The sequence below is a fragment of the Zootermopsis nevadensis genome, unplaced genomic scaffold (genome assembly GCF_977971745.1).
Source record: "Zootermopsis nevadensis isolate Lab colony 2312 unplaced genomic scaffold, Znev_1.0 Znev_ptg000017l, whole genome shotgun sequence".
Taxonomy (NCBI): domain Eukaryota; kingdom Metazoa; phylum Arthropoda; class Insecta; order Blattodea; family Termopsidae; genus Zootermopsis; species Zootermopsis nevadensis.
In genome coordinates, this window is record NW_028259149.1 from 18,114,670 (window position 1) to 18,136,556 (window position 21,887).

General features: G+C 43.9%; 1 protein-coding gene across 5 annotated transcripts in view; it reads right to left on the reverse strand.

Annotated features, from left to right (window-relative positions):
• The window catches only part of Mgat2 (alpha-1,6-mannosyl-glycoprotein 2-beta-N-acetylglucosaminyltransferase), an 88,347-nt gene that overhangs the window by 59,373 nt on the left and 7,087 nt on the right, over positions 1–21,887 (reverse strand). For 2 of the 5 annotated variants that reach the window (XM_087350916.1, XM_087350919.1), the window contains exon 1: positions 4,394–4,735. The exons of the other annotated variants lie outside the window; for them this stretch is intronic. The gene's annotated coding sequence lies outside the window, so the exon portion shown is untranslated. Of the gene's footprint in view, positions 1–4,393; positions 4,736–21,887 lie in introns of those variants that run through there. 5 annotated transcript variants of the gene reach the window in all.

Here is a 21,887-nt window from a genome sequence, read left to right on the forward strand (position 1 = left end):
AAATGGATCTCATGAAACCGGGCGTGGACTGGGTGTGGCTTGGCATAAGTTCCTGTGGCAGGGACTTTTGAACACGATAATGAACCTTCGTGTTTTTCAGGTCGCCAAATCCACTGTGAAGGAGAAAAATCTGCCGTGAGAGGAGACGAATCAATGATCTGTGTGAGCCCAGGGCGGGCGAAGAAGCTAGTTGTGGACACCGACGTCAGTCAGTCCAACGGACCGGATAATGCGCGGTTCAGCAACATCAGCGCCCTCCTGCCCTCGTTTAACGACGCTTCATCAACACCCAGACCTTACAGTTTTGAGACTGGATGAAACTGGCTCTGGACGGGAAAGAACCTTTTGGTACCATGAAAGGTAAGGAGTTTCTCTACCAGATGAGCGACTATTAGTTTCTCAAATACAGCTCTGTTCCTTGGAGTTGGTTGGCGTGATAAGTTCTGCAGAATCCGGCGCAAAGAATACGCGTCTGTAGAAAGTGCGTCGGTAAACAACCCGAAATTCGTTCGTGATACCAGGAAAAGCCACAAGACCTCGCTTTGTTCCCGCTTCATAAAAAATGCCCTTCCCTCTAAATCTGACACAATCGGCCCAGATAAAGGACCGAAACGCTCCGTGGTCTTCAGCTGAGGACAAAATACATCCGACCTCAAAATCAAATATGCCTACCGAATACATAACAAACAATCGAACGTAATTTTAACACGCAGCGAATGATAACCGATTGTTCGCACTTAAAATGACCAGGCCGACAAACCTGACAAATTTAAACGTCCGACCTAATCACACAGCCTTCTGATAACAGCTTCAACTCCATTGAGCGAACCAGATGTTCAGTTCTGTTTGTGCAAACAGACTGGATCTAATGAAAGAATTTTAATTGGAACGCTTAACTCAATATTTCACGACGCACTGATCATGCACACCCAAGCTGCGTGTAGGAATAAATACGTCAATGTTCATATCATTCTTCACACTTCGTCACAATGTTGGGTGTGTAATAACTCCAAAGAGAGACAAAGAACAATTATTTAATAAAACATAAATTAAATTATTGTTCTTTTTTTCCCTCCAACTTTTTTGTACTAATTCAATGCGGTTCATAGAAAACAATTAGAGATGAATTACATTCTTCCCGAGCGTGTTTCTTGCTACAAAACAAAAAATGCTACAAGGATGTTATAAGACACAACATTTTTGGTAAATGCTTGGAACGAGTGAATTATAAAAAATCCCAAACCTCTTAAGGCTTTGACCGGGATGTTCTTTTGTTAAATCTTATGTGGTACCGCCTGATTCGACTTCTAATGGTTAAGTGAAGTGTTTTCTTCGCGGTACGGTCTGGATTCGTAAATATTATGAAGACGAGCTTCGGCTTCAAAGGGTTAACCAGCTGATTTTCGTAATGGTGAGGTGTAGTGTTTTCTTCGCGGTACGGACTGAATTCATAAATAATATTCAGACGATCTTCGGCTTCAAAGGGTTAAATGAAAATTAATCCACTGAAAGACACAAGCTCTGAATTATTATCATAGAATTCAGGACGAAAGGAAGTGACGTCACACTTTTATTTCTGCTATCTGCCGCAGTGGCGTCGCGTGGTGGTAAACGTTGTAAATATCAATCACGGACACAGGAAACGTGATGCTTAGCCACTAGACAGACGGATCTCTGTTCACGTAATTTAAAACGCAAAGCGACTGGGCGTTGCGTATTGTCTTCATGGAATTAATAATTCAACATATCAAACGTAACCGACAAATGTCCTCGGTTGGCCGCCATGCAAGTCCCAACCTCGGCACTGCAAAGAGATGACTTGGTAGCCTCACGTTCCGACCGCCTTAGGCCAACATCATTACGCAAACCACAGATCATTCAGCGTATAATAAGACGTGACCACGGGTTGCGCGCGCAGTTTCACCGACTCGTCCCACGATTTTGACTCTGGAGACCACAAATCAAGGCCTCTCATGGAATCATACAGTTCCCGTTTCACGCGTTTTCGACATACGCGGCGACTCAAAGCAACGAGACTTGCCTTTGCAACTCAAATCTTAAGCCGCTGAGAATGTTTCGTCAAACAAAAAATCAGTCACGTGAACGATAGAAAAAGTACAAAGACCTTGGAGCAGTGAACGTGTCCGATTATCTGTGCACTTAGTTTCAGAGATTATACGCGGCAAAGGACGTGAAATTCTGCACGGGACCGTGAGTCAAACATTGCCCACGAAACCTTGACAGGGAAGGGGGGTTGAATTTATGGCTCGTGTCTAGAAATAAGGGTGGAACGTGAGTCACTGAACACCCCCGCAGGCTCCCGGATGCTGCCCGTTAAACAAGCACGGACGATTGGTCGAAATGTTCACTTGGTCAGGTCGATAGGCTCCGTTACATTCAAAATGTTGCTTTGACGATACAATGTGTTTTCTACCGCCATTCGTTCTAATCACACAGGTTTGTGGGCGGGGCACCTCACCCAAAAGAACCCTCAACTAGTTTCTACTCTACACAATTAAATCAGTCCGCGCTCTTTTACTCTATTTCTTTAATATGAATTACTTTGTCCGGAGATAGGGATTAGATCTATCTAGTGGGCCCAACCTGAAGACGGAGATAGAGTCCCATCTCCGAAACGTCGTTTTTTTACGTTTTATATTTACTAGACGATGGATAATATCCAAGGAAATTTTTATTCAATGAATTATAGTATTCTCCCATCTACGTCTAGGTCTTTAAGAGTCGTTTCTCAATACAAGGTTTCCGGACCAATATTTCGTACGCATTTCTTATCTCTCCTCCGTTTTCCTACAGAACAGTTTTTGGTCAGTGATGTCAAGATAAGATGAAAAACAAAATATCCGAAAAGTTTGTAACAAAACGAGAAATATTTGTGTTAATGCACAGAACACACACTTCTTCATCAAATTTCCAAAAATTTCCTCTCCAATCGTTCTAAAAAAAAGTAAGTCTGCAGAACGACACAATCAACGTAACCAACTACCGAGGAAAGTAACCAAATCACAAAACCAAACTCCGCGGGGCGCCGGGTGTTTACAATAACGGCCGGTGACAGCGCTAACTCCGCCCTGAATCGGCGATTCCCCTTTTTAATCTAATGAGTACCAGAAGGCCTCTCTTCTGGACCAAACAGCTGAAGAGTGAAGTCAAGGTGCTTTGCCTCCATATCCCCCTATACACCTTGTAGACACAGCGACAGCATCACAGTTCATAATCACTATTTCATTTTCTCTTTCCACATTCCCACGTCCACCTACTGGTATTAAGAACAGGGGGTCAATATTATTTTATTTATAAGATAATACAATTTTGCGTAGAATATTCACAGCATGTTACTCGGCCTACGTGAGTAGCAAATTCAGTACAAAATAGTAACACCAACAAAAGCAAAGAGGTGCAGCTTTAAAACTATAAAGCAAAACAATTTGATGCAATGTTTTTATTTTAAACGTCTCTAAACATTTTAGTAGCCACAAAAAATTTGATAATTATTCACCACGAACATTTCATCAGCCAGGTCCCAGCTAATGAGTGCAACGCCACTGCTCCATCTTATTTACCAGTTCCGCAAAATTGGGGGCAATTGGAGACAGAGGGTTTTGTGCTCTTTATGAAGGCAAGACTGGAAAATCCTACTTCACACATGGAAACTGCAATAATTGCATCACTACCAGCTACCACTGGATATTCATCGTGAATTATTAACCATAAAGACTCCAAATGGTCCTTTTTTCTACAAATAACATTTTTCACTGAGGGCCTAACAGCATCAGCAGCACGGTTCCTTCCTTAGAAATATCATTTCATTGTCCAACACGTGTTTTCCCTAAGAAATCACGTGTTAGACATTGGTCTGGTACAAGAGGTGAAAAGAATAACACGGGATGTCCACCCCTTAAGTCGTTATTGTCTCAAGGCTCGCGTATACATTGTCTGAATGTGCAAACATTGCCAACACTTCAATCAAGATACTCAGAACAACAGATTTTTACTATACACCGCGTACCATTCCTAGCGTGAGGTTTGATGCTTCGTGGATAAGAAATATCTGCCTCCATGTATGACCAAAATACAACCCATTTGTCACACAGCTCATTCCATACAAAAACAACACAAATTCACTTGTTCCTAACCATAAATCGCAAGAACCTAATATAAAAAATTAAAATGACTTGTAAAATCCTTTAAACAGCCCGACGTAAACATATAAAACCATGACTGATGCTTTAAAAATTAATAAGGGTTATTTCACAAATAAATGAGGTTAGAATACGCCGTTTGTAAACCCCTTAAACGAGATCATATCACTGCAACCACACAGAACACAGATATCATTAAGGAAAATAATCAATATATAAATACAGTTACTTACTTGTAAGATCCTTTCAGAGTTCGAATGTGCATAAAGATTCACAACACAGCCTACTGTTATGTCTCAATGAGAACAGATCACAGTTGGTGAATAATGTTCAACTCGTACAACAGGTTAGTTATCAACGGGGCACTGATTCTTCAGAGTAAACTCGTTTATAATCTTTCATAATATACAAGATACGTTTAATTACTCACAGTAAGGATTACACTTCACGAAAAATAACAACACAGTGACTTCTTGTGATTAAAACAACGAATGAAACCAGTATTCACACTAAACTAACAGCAGACAGCCATTCTACAACACAAACATCGTCACTCTGTTAGAGGCAACGGCTTGCTAGCCAGGAGGCGGGGATATTTCCACCTCCCCTCCGCTCCCTGCACAGAGCGAGGCTAGTACGCATGCTCACTGACAACTCTCTCCCTCCGCAATACTAAAATAAAACACGTAATTCATTATGGAACACTGCATAATTCAGGTGCAAATCGACGGATTTTCGTGAAGGCATTGTGCTACAGATCTCCCGTAACAAAGGACAGAACTAAAATTGAAAGAAAAACAAAACTTCTTTGAGGCATTTCACAAAGAAAATAGTGAATCACGCTCAAAACTTTGAGCCCTTCGTTCGAATATTATTTAAAAAAAAAAACCGGTCCGTACCGCAAAGAAAACACAGCACTTCACACGTAGCAAACATCAACTGGGTAATTCTGTTTTAGAAAATAATCGCTATAAATTCTTAGAATCACAAAAAAAAATACTGATTGCTGAAGGAGGTGGTACATTTCATTATCACTGGGCTCTGTAGGGTTGACCCGCGGCCTGGCTCTTTCATGATTAAAAGTTGTTACCTGGTATAAGAATGCACAATTTGTATATCAGCATTTGATAGCAGTGATCACAATTATCAATGGTTGATCATAATGACGAACCACGACGCGTACTAATAACAACAGAGATCAAACGTCATACTTATTGAAAAAGCAATGTCGAAATGATTGATTTCGCTACAGAAAATTACATAATAATACGCGGAGCTGTTGGTAATAGCACTGATAATTAATAGCGTTATTAATTATCATCGATTATCAAGGTGTTTCTACAAACTGTCCTCATTTACAACCTGAGGCCCGCAAGTCAATAAGAAGGATCAATATGACCTGGTTTAATTATTTTAACATATATTAACACCGGAAAGTGAAACGCAAGATGTATGTATGTGAATTTAGGCCGTAGGAAGCAGCCTGCTTCAGTCCTCGTACGGATACCAGGTCATATCAATTTAAGCAATGTCACCCCAAAAAATCCACAACAAACCTAACATAACTCTCGCCAAATATTTGCAGAAGGCATCAACACAAGAGTAAATATTCTTCGTTAAGTGTCACGTAAAAAAGCGCTTTTATTTATTATTTATTTAGTGTTCTGTCTGACGACAGGTCCATATGAACAGGATCCTTCCATCCTTTTCTCGGACTGGGACCTGTTCATATACGTTCTTGGCGGATGATCCAGAAGTGGTTTGCCATTGCCTTCTTCTGTGTGTGAATGGAGTAATTGTTGGGATGCCACGGAGGAAAACTCCGTGTTGCCTAGACCACGGCCTTGCCCAACACAAGTTATAAATTCGAACTCGAGACCCCAGGATTACAAGGCCAGCGTTCTAACCGCTAGACCACCGCGGCGTCTGAAAAAACCGCTACACGTGTTGCGAAGGGCCCTCCCTTCGATCTGCAGGCGAAGGGGTAAGGCACATCCACATGAAGTGACCGCAAGCCAACTGCCGATGATGGTGAATGTGGACTTGTCGGTGGGTACCAACGTTTCGGAAGAACATACTGCCTCCGTCTTCAGGGTCGAATGTATCAACATCCATCCAAGCACCAGGGATAGCTTCACGAAGCAAATTCCTGAACGGATGCACTCGGTTCGACTCTCAGCTGCCTACAGGTTACAGCTGAGGCCTACTCTGTTTTTACCTCAGAATCCCCAAGATAATGCCTGGAATTTACCTTTAAATTGGCCACGACCACCCCCTCAAGTGCTCAGTTCATCATCTCCTTCCTCTCGCCTTTCTATATCCGCGTTCTTCTCTCCCTGCGTCCGTCTTTTTTAAAATTCGGCTGGAATCAATTTCAAAGACCACGACGATTTGTAAAGCCGAGTTAATTTTAGCGGGAATTCTCGGTTCAAAATCAGCAGGAGGTCGGGCTCAACAATGACTTTTCTGTCCTTCTCCTCGCATAATCCGTGTTAAATGAAACCAGTTTCTTGCAAGAACCGAATTTCCTCCTACCGTTAGACACGTTCAACCAAGCGTTTCACCTCGGCGGACGTGAGATTTGATAACAAATGATCGGAACGGGACACAATGTCACGTTGAGAAGGCACTGACCACTGCCACGGACGGACGGACGGACGAAGTCTTCATCAGCTGAAGCCCAAGGCGCTCACTTACAAGCCAAGTACCAAAGACGTAAGCACAAATCAAACGTTGTAATGGTGAAGAGTAGTGTTTTCTTTGAGGTACGGTCCGGATTCTTAAATATCATTCAGACGAGCTTCGCGCTTCAAGGGGTTAATATTATCTAGGAACCCCCGATTTTGTGTCAAAGTTGACGATTTACTGACGCATTCCTGAGAAAATTCGGCACCAGCATTTATTACTTACGTAATGGATCAGAATTCGGTACCGCGCGTCACACGTACAACGAAAATAAACGCAGAGTAAGTCTGCAGGAGCGTTCGTGTTAAAACTGACGTGATGACACGCATTTCGCAGTTGTGCGAGGCGCAGTTCACACCAGAACACCTCCCCCTGTTATTAAACATCTTAAAATAACTGCATGCAATTCGACCTATCGAACAGTTTGAGACCGTCTGTTAGTCGCTGTCCAAGGTCCCACCTTGGTCGCCATGGCAACAGAGATAATGTAAGATTGACGGAATCTTTCGGCACAAAACCAAAATCAAACAAGACTTCATCACTCTGAGATGATCCGCAGATCACCAAAATAAACAATTTTGAGTCAGACGAACGTTCCAAGTCTAGCAAACACCAAACTGGCGAAAGTTGAAACTACATGCACTGGATTAATAGACGATCACTAATGATTCACTGGGCACATATTGTACACACTAAAAGAACATTAAATATGAATATGGTACGTGAGTTTTGAGTTTTTGATTCAGTTTTTTATGGTAACAGACATCTAAATTAAGATTATAAAACAAATATCATTTCAACGCATTCAAAACCCTATCAAGACTTCCCTGAGCTTTTTTTAAATATTTTTTACGATCTTCTACTGAAACATCGGTGCGTGCGTGCGTGTGTTTAAAATCGCCTGGTGTCATAAAAATTTAAGAAATTCTAATTACCCTAAGTAACGTGGCCGTTAAAATTGTCTGTCCTAAATGGAAACCGAAATGTCTCCACAATTTTTCGTAAGATTCTCCAATATCAAATTTAATCGCACATTCCAATCCTAGGAACGCGTCTCGTACTCAGACACGGTTTAACACAGCAAGAGGCGACATATTTCTCCACCCTTAGTTAGATTTTGGTTGGTTGGTAGCTCTGCCAGTTCGCCCCTGAAGATGGACACAGTGTGTTTCTCCGAAAGTCTGATGTACTAACGAGTCTACAAAGAGACAAAGCCCACAATAACAACAACATGAGATATTTAAGTGGTAAATAACTGGCCTCTTGCGAGGAAATGGTTCATCGCCGTCAACACAAAAGCTTGGACCTAGCAATCTGCCATCCCGTCTCTGTGTGCGCCTGCCACGCGCGGTTCTCCAACTGAAGCGTGAAGAGATCGTTCGAACAGACAAGTTTATTGGCTCCTTAGCGCGTGCTCGAATCTCCCATTTTTTTGTTGAGTTTTTCTTCCTGAAGACAGTCCAGTACCAGGCGAAACAACTCACCAGTTTTTATTTTCTCAGATTCGAAACGAAACGTCATTAACAAACAAACATGCAACGTAACATTCGCAGTCGATAAGGCGTCGTTAAATAAGCAAGACTACGGCGGTGAAAGTCTGAAGGACAAATCACACAAAGCAATCACGTGACTTTGTCTCTGCAACTCTGAACTGTTTCGCTTCAAATCTTGTCATACTGAGGGATCGGACATGTAGCACGCGTGATGACATCTGCGTCCGTCGTCTTACGTTCTCTGAGCGCCGGCGTCGTCCTTCGTTTGTTGTGTTTGCAGTAATCGCTGATTGTGGCTCTGAGGAGTGAATCCTACAGGAGGAAGGCGACTATCCGATTTGTTTTTACGCTTGAAGAAATAACATTCGTATTGAATGAGGCGGAGAGTAGAGCGTAATTAGCGTTGGAGTACGCTTAAAAAGGGAGAATTAAGAATTCCTTTTAACATTCGCAGTCTGGATCAATATTTGGTCTTCCTCGCTTCACCGTCAGACAAAATCAACGCCGTCTAGGACCCGCAAAGCTACGTCGCCGCCGCCGAGGGCCATCGAGGACGAAGACAGTCTCTTGAAACCTTGGCGGATTCCGTTTCAGAGGAAATCCGACTGAATCTCTGCCACGAAGGGATAATGGTGTCAGAGGTCATCTTAATTTTCACAGTCCTGGCATAATAAATTAGGCCACGACCCCTTCCACAGTCATAAAAATGGTTCTATCTTACGACGACGTAGTCTGAGCCGGAAATGGAAGTCACACACAATTCAAGTCTGAATTTTATCGAAAGCCACAAAGAAATCAAAAGTGACGAGTGGTGTTACCACGTGATTTTTACCAAACTTCGTGTATGTGACAAGGAACCACGTCGATTGGTCGCACTGTAGCCCAGAAGTTTGTTTCGCGACAAGGAACAGCACGTCCTTCATTTTCGAGGTTGCTGTCTTCGCGGTCTGCAGCCTCGGAACCAATCAGAAATTGCTCGTTTCCGTAAATTTCAGTCAACTCGGAGACCAGCTCCGAAACTTCTGCTCCGATACAATCACACGGCGTGGCGGAGGGGCGACTTCCGCTCGGGGGATGAACACTGCTCTGTCGCCAGCAGAGAGACGTCTTCGCCACGAACACAGCGACACAAGGAGCCTGGGAAATTCAGTTCAATTCAATTAGCTGAGATCAAACAGCTGAGAGATTCCGCTGACTCGGTACGTCGTTGAATGACTCACTGAGTCACTCATTAATTGGCTCCTTAATCGACTAAGGAACTTTTTCAGGACTTGAATTGCGTCACTGTCTCTCCTCGTGGGTGTTAAACCAGGAATCCTAAATTCAGAGCCCGCGGGCCGCACACGACCTCCCGATGACAGGCGAATCTACATTTGTTTCTGAATACAGCTATTCACCAGTGTGTTTGGAGGTCCTTCGAGGGGATGATATTCTTCTGTGTTGTAACAACGCGTAGAGTTCGAGGCAGAAACCGACGTTTCGGAGAGGCATTGTCCCAACACGAAAGACCGATATCAATAATGATTAAGCCTTTGACCGGGATGTTCTTTGGTTAAATCTTATGTGGTACCGCCTGATTCGACTTCTAATGGTTAAGTGAAGTGTTTTCTTCGCGGTACGGTCTGGATTCGTAAATATTATGAAGACGAGCTTCGGCTTCAAAGGGTTAAACACAAATTTCACATAAGCAGGTGCGTCTCCTAGTTCTTAGTTTCTCCGTATGAATCACCACTACGCTGCCTCTGAACAATCATCAATCACCGCCCCACGAGGCGCGAGACAGCCCTCACCTGGCATTTCGCTGGTCCCGGAGCCAAGGTAGCTTAAATCTTAGCAGCTTCATTACGACTAAAACCGTCGGAGTCGATATTTCAAGGTGTGTGCTTCATGCAACAAGCGTGGGATAAAAGGAACACGCCTAAAACTGGTTGTAGAGGGAGGGAAAAGCATCAGGTGGATGGATATTAAAATCGCACGATTGAAGAAGTGGTTTCAAGGATTATTTGCGTCTTCGCGGCCTCTAAACGCGATTTGATGCGGGTTAATTGGATGGAGTTGGAGGGCCATTTGTCTCGAAGCAGTCTTTTGTAGGGCAGATCTTGACATGTGCGTCGATCGATAGCAGTTCGCCGTATCAGCTGAATTATTGACTAGACAGTGACACGGGGGAGCACACGAAGGGCGCCAGAGGTCAGTCCACACCCACCGGACCGAACGCAGGGGCCAAGCTCCTTTCGTACTCTCTCTTCCTCTCGTCATCGCTTTAATTTCCATCTCCTCTTTCTCCTATTTTCCAAACACAAAACCGTGGCCTGTTTCAATGAACCGTCCCGTCATCTGCCAGAAAAGGCTGACGTCACATCCACTTCTTCTGTACGTCATAGATGCTTTACCTGTAGGTTAACCTGAGAGGACCCCAAGCCACGGTGGTCTAGCGGTTAGAACGCTGGCCTTGTAATCCTGAGGTCTCGGGTTCGATTCCCGGCGGTGCCCGAATTTATAACTTGTGTTGGGCAAGGCCGTGGTCTAGGCAACACGGAGGTTTCCTCCGGGGGCTTCCCCGGTTTCTCCGTGGCATCCCATTCACACACAGAAGAAGGCAATGGCAAACCACTTCTGGATCATCTGCCAAGAACGTATATGAACAGGTCCCAGTCCGAGAAAAGGATGGAAGGATCCTGTTCATATGGACCTGTCGTCAGACAGAACACTAAATAATAATAAGATGAGGTGGTCTACCGGTTAGAACGCTGGCCTTGTAATCCTGGGGTCTCGGGTTCGATTCCCGGCGGTGCCCGAATTTATAACTTATGTTGGGCAAGGCCGTGGTCTAGGCAACACGGAGTTTTCCTCCGTGGCATCCCAACAATTACTCCATTCACACACAGAAGAAGGCAATGGCAAACCACTTCTGGATCATCTGCCAAGAACGTATATGAACAGGTCCCAGTCCGAGAAAAGGATGGAAGGATCCTGTTCATATGGACCTGTCGTCAGACAGAACACTAAATAATAATAAGATGAAGTGGTCTACCGGTTAGAACGCTGGCCTTGTAATCCTGGGGTCTCGGGTTCGATTCCCGGCGGTGCCCGAATTTATAACTTGTGTTGGGCAAGGCCGTGGTCTAGGCAACACGGAGTTTTCCTCCGTGGCATCCCAACAATTACTCCATTCACACAAAGAAGAAGGCAATGGCAAACCACTTCTGGATCATCTGCCAAGAACGTATATGAACAGGTCCCAGTCCGAGAAAAGGATGGAAGGATCCTGTTCATATGGACCTGTCGTCAGACAGAACACTAAATAAAATATAACCTGAGAGAGAGAAAGAGGAAATTTGTGGGGGGGAGAAGTGAGAGACACTTCGATATCTGGGGGGGAGAAAGAGCATCTTACAGCTAGACGGTCCCCAGGCAATGCCCGCTCGTCCTTCTGTTAAGGATAAAGTAAGAGTGAAGGCGTTAGTGTGATGATTGGCATAAAAGACGGAATTTTGAAATTTTGTATTAGCGAAAGCTGAGGCTATTGATTTAGAAGTTCCTACTGAGGGGGGCGGGGGGTGGTAAATTTCGATTAATTTAAATCGGGGGGGGGGGGGCTGCATGAGAAGCATGCAGTGGCAACTTGGAACTTGGGAACCATCTCAGCATTTGCTTCAAGACAGAGGAAAACCAAGGAAAACCTGTATCGAGATGGCTAGGATAACCTGCTCATCTAAGCATTAACTTAAGATTCCAGTCCGTACCGCAAAGAAAACTCAGCTCTTGGCCATTGCGTTGATCAACTGGTTAACGCTGTTTAAGGACATAATCGCCGATTACAGTGAGAATCTTACGAAGTGGTCAGTCACCGAATATTAAAATAGGCGGTACATACAGTTACCACATTCCTTCAAATATTTAAACAGGCAAAGGATATTACTTTCAATTATTGAAAGTTACAGACGAGTAGTCTGCACTCGAAACGATTTCACCCTCAACGCAAATACACGGTAGGAGGGGGCGAGAGGCGAAATGATCTCAAATTTCAATAAAGACATCGGATTTAGACGACGAGGTCTGAGTCAACATTTGCTTAAGGTAATGAGAAGAAGTCTGAGGCAAAACTGTGGAAGAGAACCCGGAATTTCTTGGTACAAACACAAGAGCAAATGGATTCGGCACGTTGGGCCTTCAGAATCGAGTAATTAATTAATTAATTTCTATTAGATTATATCTGCGCGACATTTTGACGAGGGACAAAGCTTCCGAACTGAAATGTGTAACTCTGGCTGCAAATACTCATAAATTAATTAATTCCTGGTGCAGAGTCAAGACCGCCGGTTAAGAATTCACGTCCGCCAGCCGCTGTGACGTCAATGCGCGCGCAGCTGGCCGGTCGGACGAGACCAGCGTAGTAGAATTGTCCACATCGCGTTCTCGAAGGAACTCTGGGTCAACCAGAATGGCGAAGATGACACCAGAATTCTAAACCCAGAAAAGATGAAAAATTTGGGACGACGGTAACGAAATCAAATTCGCTCTCGCGATTAAATAAATCAACGTTTGCCGACGTGCAGTTCGGAATCTCGCACGTGTTGGTTTGTGTCGGTGTGGAAGTTCGTCTCTCACTTTACGACAGAAGCAGAGAGCGAGGCCGGAAAAACTGCCCTACGTTGAGATAAAAATAATTTGCATTATTCACCAATTAATATTAGAGTGATGAATCAGATTGGCAGAGGGGCGACGAGAAATACGAAGATTTTGGTTGGAAAGTCTGAATGGAAGGAAGGACTCTGAAGACCTGGACGCACATGGGATTGTCTTTTAAAGATTTCTATTTTATGGGGAAAAGGTTTGAAGGCCGCGGACTGAATTTACATGGCTCAGGATGGGTACCGTTTGCGGGCTGTTGTGAGTACGGTAATGAACATTCCCGATCCATAAAAGGCGAGTAACTTCTTGGCTAGCTGAGGGACAACTTGGCTCCTCAAGAAGAACACTACTCCACAGAGTTCCATGTCAAATATAATTTTTTTGTGTCGTAATTTGTCATTTTCCCACCGATTCATCGTGACACCGCCATCTCTTCTCATTCCTCTAATCAAACGACTTGCCCCTTCGTGATTCGAACCCCTGGCTGTTGCGAGGCGAAGCGAGTTGACCATTTGAACTGCGTGTTCAGGGTCCGAAGGAATTCCAGACAAACTATCGCGGAATATTAAAGCTGATGGTCGATTAAAGAATAAATTGACCGGCCGTTGGCATGACCTTTACAGGTCACAGTCGCGGTGACAGCCATGTGCGCCCTCTCTCTCTCTCTCTCTGTCTGTCTTTTGCGTGTCATGACAAACATTAGGAGCGGTCGTCGTTGGCGTAGTCTGAGGTTCGCGCGAATCAACATTTTATGTTCCAGAACCACCTAAAGGCTTCTGACGTAAAATCAAAACATTCGGGAGGCCGCCATATTTCTATTTTCCAGTTTAAACCACGTTATTTAAAAACTCGCCACCTTATAACGTGTGGCGCTAGTGTTTCATCGGTGGGATGCCAGAATTGGTCGTTTAAAGGAGCAAATCAGAGGCGGCCACAAGAAACTCGTATTGTATTGTGACATTCGTGGGCACCCTGTAATCGGAAGTTCAAACAGTAACGACCTTGTTACTTGTTACTGGCCTGCGCAGCCGGCAGAGTGCTCTCTGTCTAAAGGCCTTTGATCTAATGAGACACGGAAGCCAACAGCCAGAAAGTTCTGGAAACTCACTCTAATTAATTATGGTCAGATGACCGTAAAACGTTTCCACTCACAGTAAAACAAGTTCCCTTATTAATAACTTCAAAACTACTTACGCAAATTGCTCAGCGCAGTCTCACATTATTAACCAGGAGAACAGAGCTCCAGATGCTAACTTTCGACTGGCTGAGGAACCAACAGGCTTCCTTGCCTAACGGACTGGCAAAGTTACCATCTAACGCAATAAAGACAAAGACGACCGAGGTTCCATTCCCGGTAGGGGCAGTTCATACCGATCCAGCAGCCAGCACAACCGACAACCGCGACGCGAACTCCACGGTAAAAGCGGCCGCATCGTGAGGACAACCAGTGAACTCAGTCAAGATCTGAGGTTAAGAATTCGTAGTTTCACCGAGTACGACTATCAGGTTAATTTAAAAATAACCCAATCGGCAAATGACGATGTTGGTTTTCAGCACTGAGGAAGGAGGCAGTATGTTCCTCCGAAACAGTGGTATTTACCTATAAGTACACAAGGCGTCACATCCCGGAAGAACATCGACATCTTCCCCCGCCTTCAGAACGTCAAACAAGTCGGTCAGCAACTGACTAACAGACTCTGTAACTAACTAACTAACTAACCGACTAACAGATACGTGCGTACAGTATTTACCTGTGAACACGTCTGAAGATGGCAGACGACTTTTCCACCCTCCAGAGCCCCAAACACGAGAAATATCCCAACGACGAGCATCTTTCTTAGCTTATTTAACAACGTCTTATCAGGTGCTTATCTCTGGACGACTGTGAATCAAAGAGAATTACGGAACGAATCAGCGGACTTGTCTGAAATGACTGAGGAAAATCACAAATAGCGTCGGTCAGAATCGAAACAAATGCCACCCGAATCGGAAGTGCGGACCACGACATCGTGATCTTCGGTATAGCTACAGCAGGACCGCAATGTTCTAGGAGCTGGTTTCAGAAGTGAGTAATATTTTATTTAACGATTTCCGTACTGGAATTCTGAACCTCGCTGTGTTCGTACGAGTGTCTCCATAGCAACGCGTAATTCGTACTATTGAAAAGCCACGACTGTAATCCACTTCAGACGGAACAGGGATTCTCACGAGTCATCTCGTGCGTAACATGGGAATGTTTAATGAACACTGAACTTAATTTTTATTTTTTTTTTTGTATTTATGTTGTAAACCCATCGCGTGGTAGAAAAGGGGAAAAATTTTCAGCGCCCACTGCCACAAAGAGCTCAAAGATAGTTATTTTACGATGGACTCAAATTCGTAATGAAGATAAATGCGGAAATTGAAATATGACTTGCTGTTTTCCGCGTCGTGGTTTCGGATCTCCCGGTAAAACCTGTGAGACGAATTCGCACAGTTAAAAAGAAACTTTTTCTTAGAGGTCGCTGCTGTAGCAGGAACTCGAGATCAACGCTGACGTTGCTAGGGACTCAGTGCGACTGTGAACTAACCTTCGGATGATTCGCATGAATTATTCGTCCAGTGAATAATTCAGCTTGAAACAAGTTCAGTATTTGCAACAGGACCATATGCACATGTCATCAGCATCTGCGTAGCAACGGGGATGAATTATGTTGCCGGCTTCAATTCGGAAGGCCTGTTCGCGAAACGTGCTGCTCTCACTTGGTCTCCATAGCAACCATTTGGACCGAGAACGGATCAAAGAACAAATCACAAACATCACAATCAGTGCACTCCGTTTTGCGTGCCGGAAAACATAAATACGCATAAAATTTTACTTAGAAAATTCCATGTGACTTCAAGAGATCTAGGCATAGACAGGAGGATAATATTAAAAAATTAATATACCTATAAAAAAACAGTATGAATATCTGAACGGGATTAAAGATAAAATGGTTCTTGTGAACACGTGAACAACACGGTGCTTCATAAAGTTGAGAAACTGATATTTACCCAAGGAAGAGACCGTAACGTGGAGCTGTGTGGTAACAACGTGTACCACCAGTTTAAACAACCAGTACCCCTGCGTTTTGCCCACAGAGTTCCCTGAACAGCGTTAACCAGCTGATCTTCGTAATGGTGAAGTGTTTTCTTCGCGGTACGGACCAGATTTTTTTTAAAATACGATTTAGACGGCTTTCAGCTTCAAAGCAGCGTCGAACTGACTTCATGGAACAGAGGAGATCCTGACTGTAATTAGGCAACCAAAGTCAAATCGGAACACCGATGTATTCAAACACGCTCTTTCCAAAATTTACTCAAATAACTTCCAATGTTTTTATTTGCAAAACTTACAATTTATGTTCCTGTCTCCCTCTCTCTCTCACAGACTTGTCATCAGTAATAATCATCGTGGTACCGCATTAAATTACCAAAACAAATTCCGTTCCCCCAGAGAACCTCGTCAAAGCAAATAGTACCTATGCACGTGTGTATTCGTGAGACGAAAATTACGCGTTGCGGAAAGTCCTCTAATGAATGTTTATTTTACGAAGGGAGAAAGAATCATTTATGAAGTTAGAGACGTCGAGTGGGATTTTCACTAAAAATGTGGGTGGTGGAATTTCATGTCGGTCCAACACACTTCCCGCAACAATTTAAAAATTTTCCTCACGTTCGTTTGCCAGCCCCTCATCGCGAAGACAGGACATAACATCAAATATGCACCACATTCAGGTCTACAAATCGTATTTGAATCTTCTTTCAATAACAGCGCGCATTTTGATATATGTAGTGTAATTAGGTAATACGTATTTTTTTCTGTAAAAAATAAATGATGCTTTCCTCCCAAATGTTGGTAAGTCTGTAACATCTGCTTTAAGCGTGCCTCGAATATTTTGGGACACGCGATGAATCTATCATTTAATTCAAATGTACGAGCAATTTCCACGTCAATCTGTTTGTCCCTACTAAAATCCTGCTAATTAATATTCATCGCCATACGAAAAGACGTAAGCCTACTTAAAAGCACTGATCTGCCTCTATGCTTAGCTAATGCATATCCTAACGACATTTCTAAAAACTAACACGTTCTTGTGTTATCATCGCAATATAATTTTGTGAAACTGCATTTAAACGGATATATAACTCTGTGCAAAATAATGTTCAGTTAAATGAAACAGAGATTAGATTCTGTTTAAGCGATAAAATGCAGAACTGTGCGCACACAAAGCTATTTAATCTCACTGTGTCATTTTTTACGTAGACACCAAACATTAGAGTACAGTACGTTGCGTTCTACACTGAAAAATGTTTCAAAGCAACTCGCTTTGACTTCTGAAGAGCTTGTGATGCTTCTACATACCTTCGTATTGAAACACTTTAAGACTGAAAATCCAACCCAAAACGTAATTTTCCACCACATTCTTTATAACACACGAATGAATTTATTAAATCCGTCGTATTCCGGGGCGTAGTTCATGTTTACCTTGTCAGCCCGGCTAACACTTCGAACAACGAAAAATAAAATCTTCTGTCTTACTTTCGTGGTTCAGTGGTGCTCCATATCAGATTAAATGCGTCGTTAGCCAGATACAGCTCGCCGGTCAGGCACATGTTTGCAAGACAACCGAGACCTGCGCTCCCTGCGAGCGCTCGGTTCCTCGAACTCGAGAACCTATTCAATACGATCCTCTCTGCACTTGAAAACAACTAAAGATGTTCTTCTAGGATTTGGCGCCGTGTAGACTCGTCGGTAGATGCCCGACAGACGAGTCTACGCGACGCTGAAACCCCCACCTGAAAAACATCCTCACTGCCGCGAAAACCTCTTATTCCCACAACTTAACAGTCTGTATTATTACTCGTAAAATCACATATAATGATCAGGTCTGTAACTAACATTAACACCCATATTACTTTATAACACCCTGTATAAGACACAGGTCCATGGCTCGTTTTAATATTTTGCGATAGAGCATAAACTACTCACTCGATGTAGCGTTGCATAAAATGTGATAGGATGACAGTCTTATACTACCTTAAGGCATCATTATGGAGGGACTGAGGAAAACAGAGAAAACCTGTCACGACCGGCGATAACTTGGCAGAGGTTCCAACACTGTGCACGCGCATCGGACGTTCTGACGACAACAGCAAAGAGCCCAGGACTTCTACGTCTCTGCCCAGACAAAATTAGTCTACACGCCGTAACTCCACGTTGTTTGCATAAATATGCCGACGGCGAGCGCCTGTGAACACTCTTGGCTTCAGATCACCTGCTCAGTACACAAGGTGAAATCGTCATGCATAAGAACACGTGTTTCTCTTAGTCTGACGTATTTTAAGAAGAAAAAGTTACAAGATAAAATAACAAGACCGATTTGCATAAACCTCACAAAGACCATAAAAATATTTTTAAACAGGGCGAACATAAAAGTGAAACGTGACTGAAAAGTTCTGTGGGCGTCGCGAAGCTTATCATCGGGGCTCTCGTCGTGGGTTCGTATGTCATCCCAAGGGTCACGTATCGTTGAATATCACAGAAAAATGTTCCCTAAACGCAAAATATTCACCAGGACTCGAAACCAGGTCCGTTTTTCGGTTTGTGACCTCAGTTCGTGCTTGGGTGAGCTTTGGCTTTAAAGGGTTACGAAGTTCTTGCTTTACCAAGTGGCAAAGTTGAATGACTATTTATAAATCAGTTATTATGTGAGAAAATAAGTCATCGAGTAAATTACTTAAGTATTCTCGAAGATAAATGTTGCTGTAACAAACGAATAATAAATGAAGACGTCGATTCTAAACTTCACTTCCACAAATTCGCGTCCTTGTACGAAAGAAGTCCAATTGTAGAATTTCACACGTCACGAATCCAGAAGCTTCAAATGTTTGCTCTGGTTAAAAAACTCCTCATTTATCGAACGTTGTCGCAGTTTAAGACACAAGAGGCGAGCGTAGTTGGAAAAACGCACTCACAGATCGCTCCAAAATCCTTGCACTCACGTAGTCAAAACACCAGACACTAATTAATTCCTTACAAATCGCATAATTCTTAATAAAGCGTCTCGTTAATGCCATTAGAGGATTCAAAACGTACAAATCTGATGTTAAATTCAGCTGACTAACTTCTGGACATTTTATGAAACGTTTAATTAAATAATTATAAGAATTAACAGTTAAATTCTAGGGTAAGGCGGTCGGGAGATGAGGTACATTAATATTCACCGCCCCCCCCCCCCGCCCCTTCAAAACAGCGTCAGGGAAACAAGAAATATTAAAGAGCAGAATCTAGTCCATCCGCGGATGCCTCAGACGTAATCCGCGGCGTAGGAGTCAAAGGGGGGGACGGTCAGTTTCTTTAACTCATCTGCACGAAAGGAGAAGAGAGAACACGCGAATCTGCTCCGACTGGCAGCTTCCCACTTTGAGCTTCCAGAAGGCGCGGGGGACGGGACCTACGTATCAGCTCAGGAAATAACAGAAGCTGACAGTTGGTGATTTATGGGCCTACGTTTATTTGCGTTCATTCACAGGAAATTCTGAATCACTCATAAGTCACGACGTAATGAAGGCAGAAATTAATGACACAGAAACACTTTGTTTCACGGAGTAATTAGTCGACCAGGGCAATCAATAAGCCACGACAAATTGCTGGACGACAGGGGTTCGAATCCAAGCAGAGACAGGATATTTACCTTCACGAACCTCAGGGGTTTGAAAATGTCTCTCTAAGGGTTAAAACGGCGGGAGCTAGACACACAGCATCCGCATTCATTGGCGATTGGTGTCTACCCCCCTCACCCACGCCGCACAGGGATTCGCGGACCACAGTTTGCGCTGGAGGACTGGATTCTGCTTCAAGATGGCGAGCCCAGAAACATTTCATTCGTTCTGTAGGTCTGCACTGGAATGTCGCAGTCAGGTCGTCGTCTTATTAGGGCTGAAGAGACATTCCAAGAACACTTTTACTTCCGACGGCGGAAAGGACGCAGCCTCAAACAAAATGCTCGTTCGTGGGCATGGCAGCAAGAAGGACACAAGCCACCTCATTTCAACATACGCTGATCTAACTCACATAGCACGTGCCCAGGTAATAATTTATTGAACGACGTTTTCTCAACCTAAACAAAGCGAGGTCACTCGGCCAACAGGTTCCTCATCATCGACTGCCAATTTAGTGGCGAGGAGGCCTCAGCGTGACGCAGACTATGGGTCTGAAGCATTTTGTAAACCCCTAACTTCCGATTCCGCCGCTTTCGAAACGTCGTCTCACGAGAACCAGTGCAAATAATCTGCTCGGCAAGCGGGACCCTGACACGTTCTGGGTACTGCGCCCCTCTAATAACGTTCGACGAGCAGACGGATTTCCACTAAATTTGCTACACGACGGCCATGCGAACTTCTGAACTGGGTCCACCACCAGCCCTACTTTAAACACAGAGTCCTCAAACGTCACGTGGTTTAATATCCAAAGTAAGACAAAGTCAAATTTGTGAGACGTGCAAAATGAAGGTACGAAGTAGGAGAGATTTTGACCGCAGAGTGGAGAGTGTCCCGTGTTTGACAAACCGCGGTCCGCAACTAGTCACGGCCTACGAAGTTTCTCCTCGCTCTGGAATGTTGGTAACTGAGGAAGAACGCGGTGTCTGCTGAGCAGCTGGCACGTGGCAATTATAAACGAGGGGTTGGAGGCTAACACGATGATGCATCCGGCTGCTTTTAGCAGGCCAGCCCCACGGAAATGAGAAGAAGGAACGCAGTTCCGCGAACAACCCTCTCGCCTCCTGGCCCCAACCACCATCAAGCTCCCCTCTGTTAGTAACTTTTAACTTCGCAGTCCTCCCCACAAAGCCTGGGCGCACATGCGGTATACTCCGGGGTTCACAGAGAACAAAAGATGGAGGAATCAGACACAGCCGAACGCACTCTGGAATGCGGGATCTTGAATTTTCAAAGCGTTTAAAATTTCATTTGGTCACCGAAGGGCAGGTTTCGAAAGCGGTCTTGTGGGTTATGACATCGCGTAATCTTGCACGACTACAAATGATTCGGGAAGAAAACATCTGCCTCCATCTTCAGGACAGAAGCCCCGAAGTGTTCAGAACACGTCCTTCAAAAACTTCATCAGCTAAAACGAGCAAATGATTTCACTAATTATCAGCAACGGAGACCAGAACCAAGAAATGCATACAAACATCTTGATGCGAATAATTAGGCGCAGCTGACAGAGATGATAATCCGGTGGGAATTTTGACAAAAATTTTCTCAGGGTTCAGCCTCGCATGACGTCATCTGTATGCACCATTAAGCGACTATCAGCTGATAAATGATGATTCTATATCGTGAAGGAATGAATTAGCTTTCTGTGCGCTTATGAAGGAAAAGCCTTTGAATAATTGTTCTCGTGACATTTACTCTCGTAATTAATTGGTCTCGTAATATTTACAGCCGCGCTAATGGAAGACGACGTGGACAGACCCAAACCTCCACAGCGGTTCCACTTCGCAGGCATTTCGGATCGACGCTCGACGGCGTTCAAGGTACAGGTTGAAGCGAGAGTCCACAGTCGACGACGTCAAGAGACCTGAGGTCCTGTCGACTCTGATCTGCTGGGTTGTGAAGCAATTCAGTCTCGCAGCTCTCACTACAAGTGTTTCCAAGGAGCATATCGCATCCATCTTCAGGGCTGATACACATGGCTCACAATAGGCTGGTCAGTTATGTAAAAAACTTTTTTGCAGTGTTTAATAGTTTGTTAGTTTGCTTACTTTATATTCAAAATTCTAAGATTAATTGAAATTAGGATAATTTATTTTTCACTGTGTTCTTAAAAGTCATAACCAGGCGGTGAGGATAAGTGGTTAGCACAGCTGATTCTCATTCGACAGGGGTC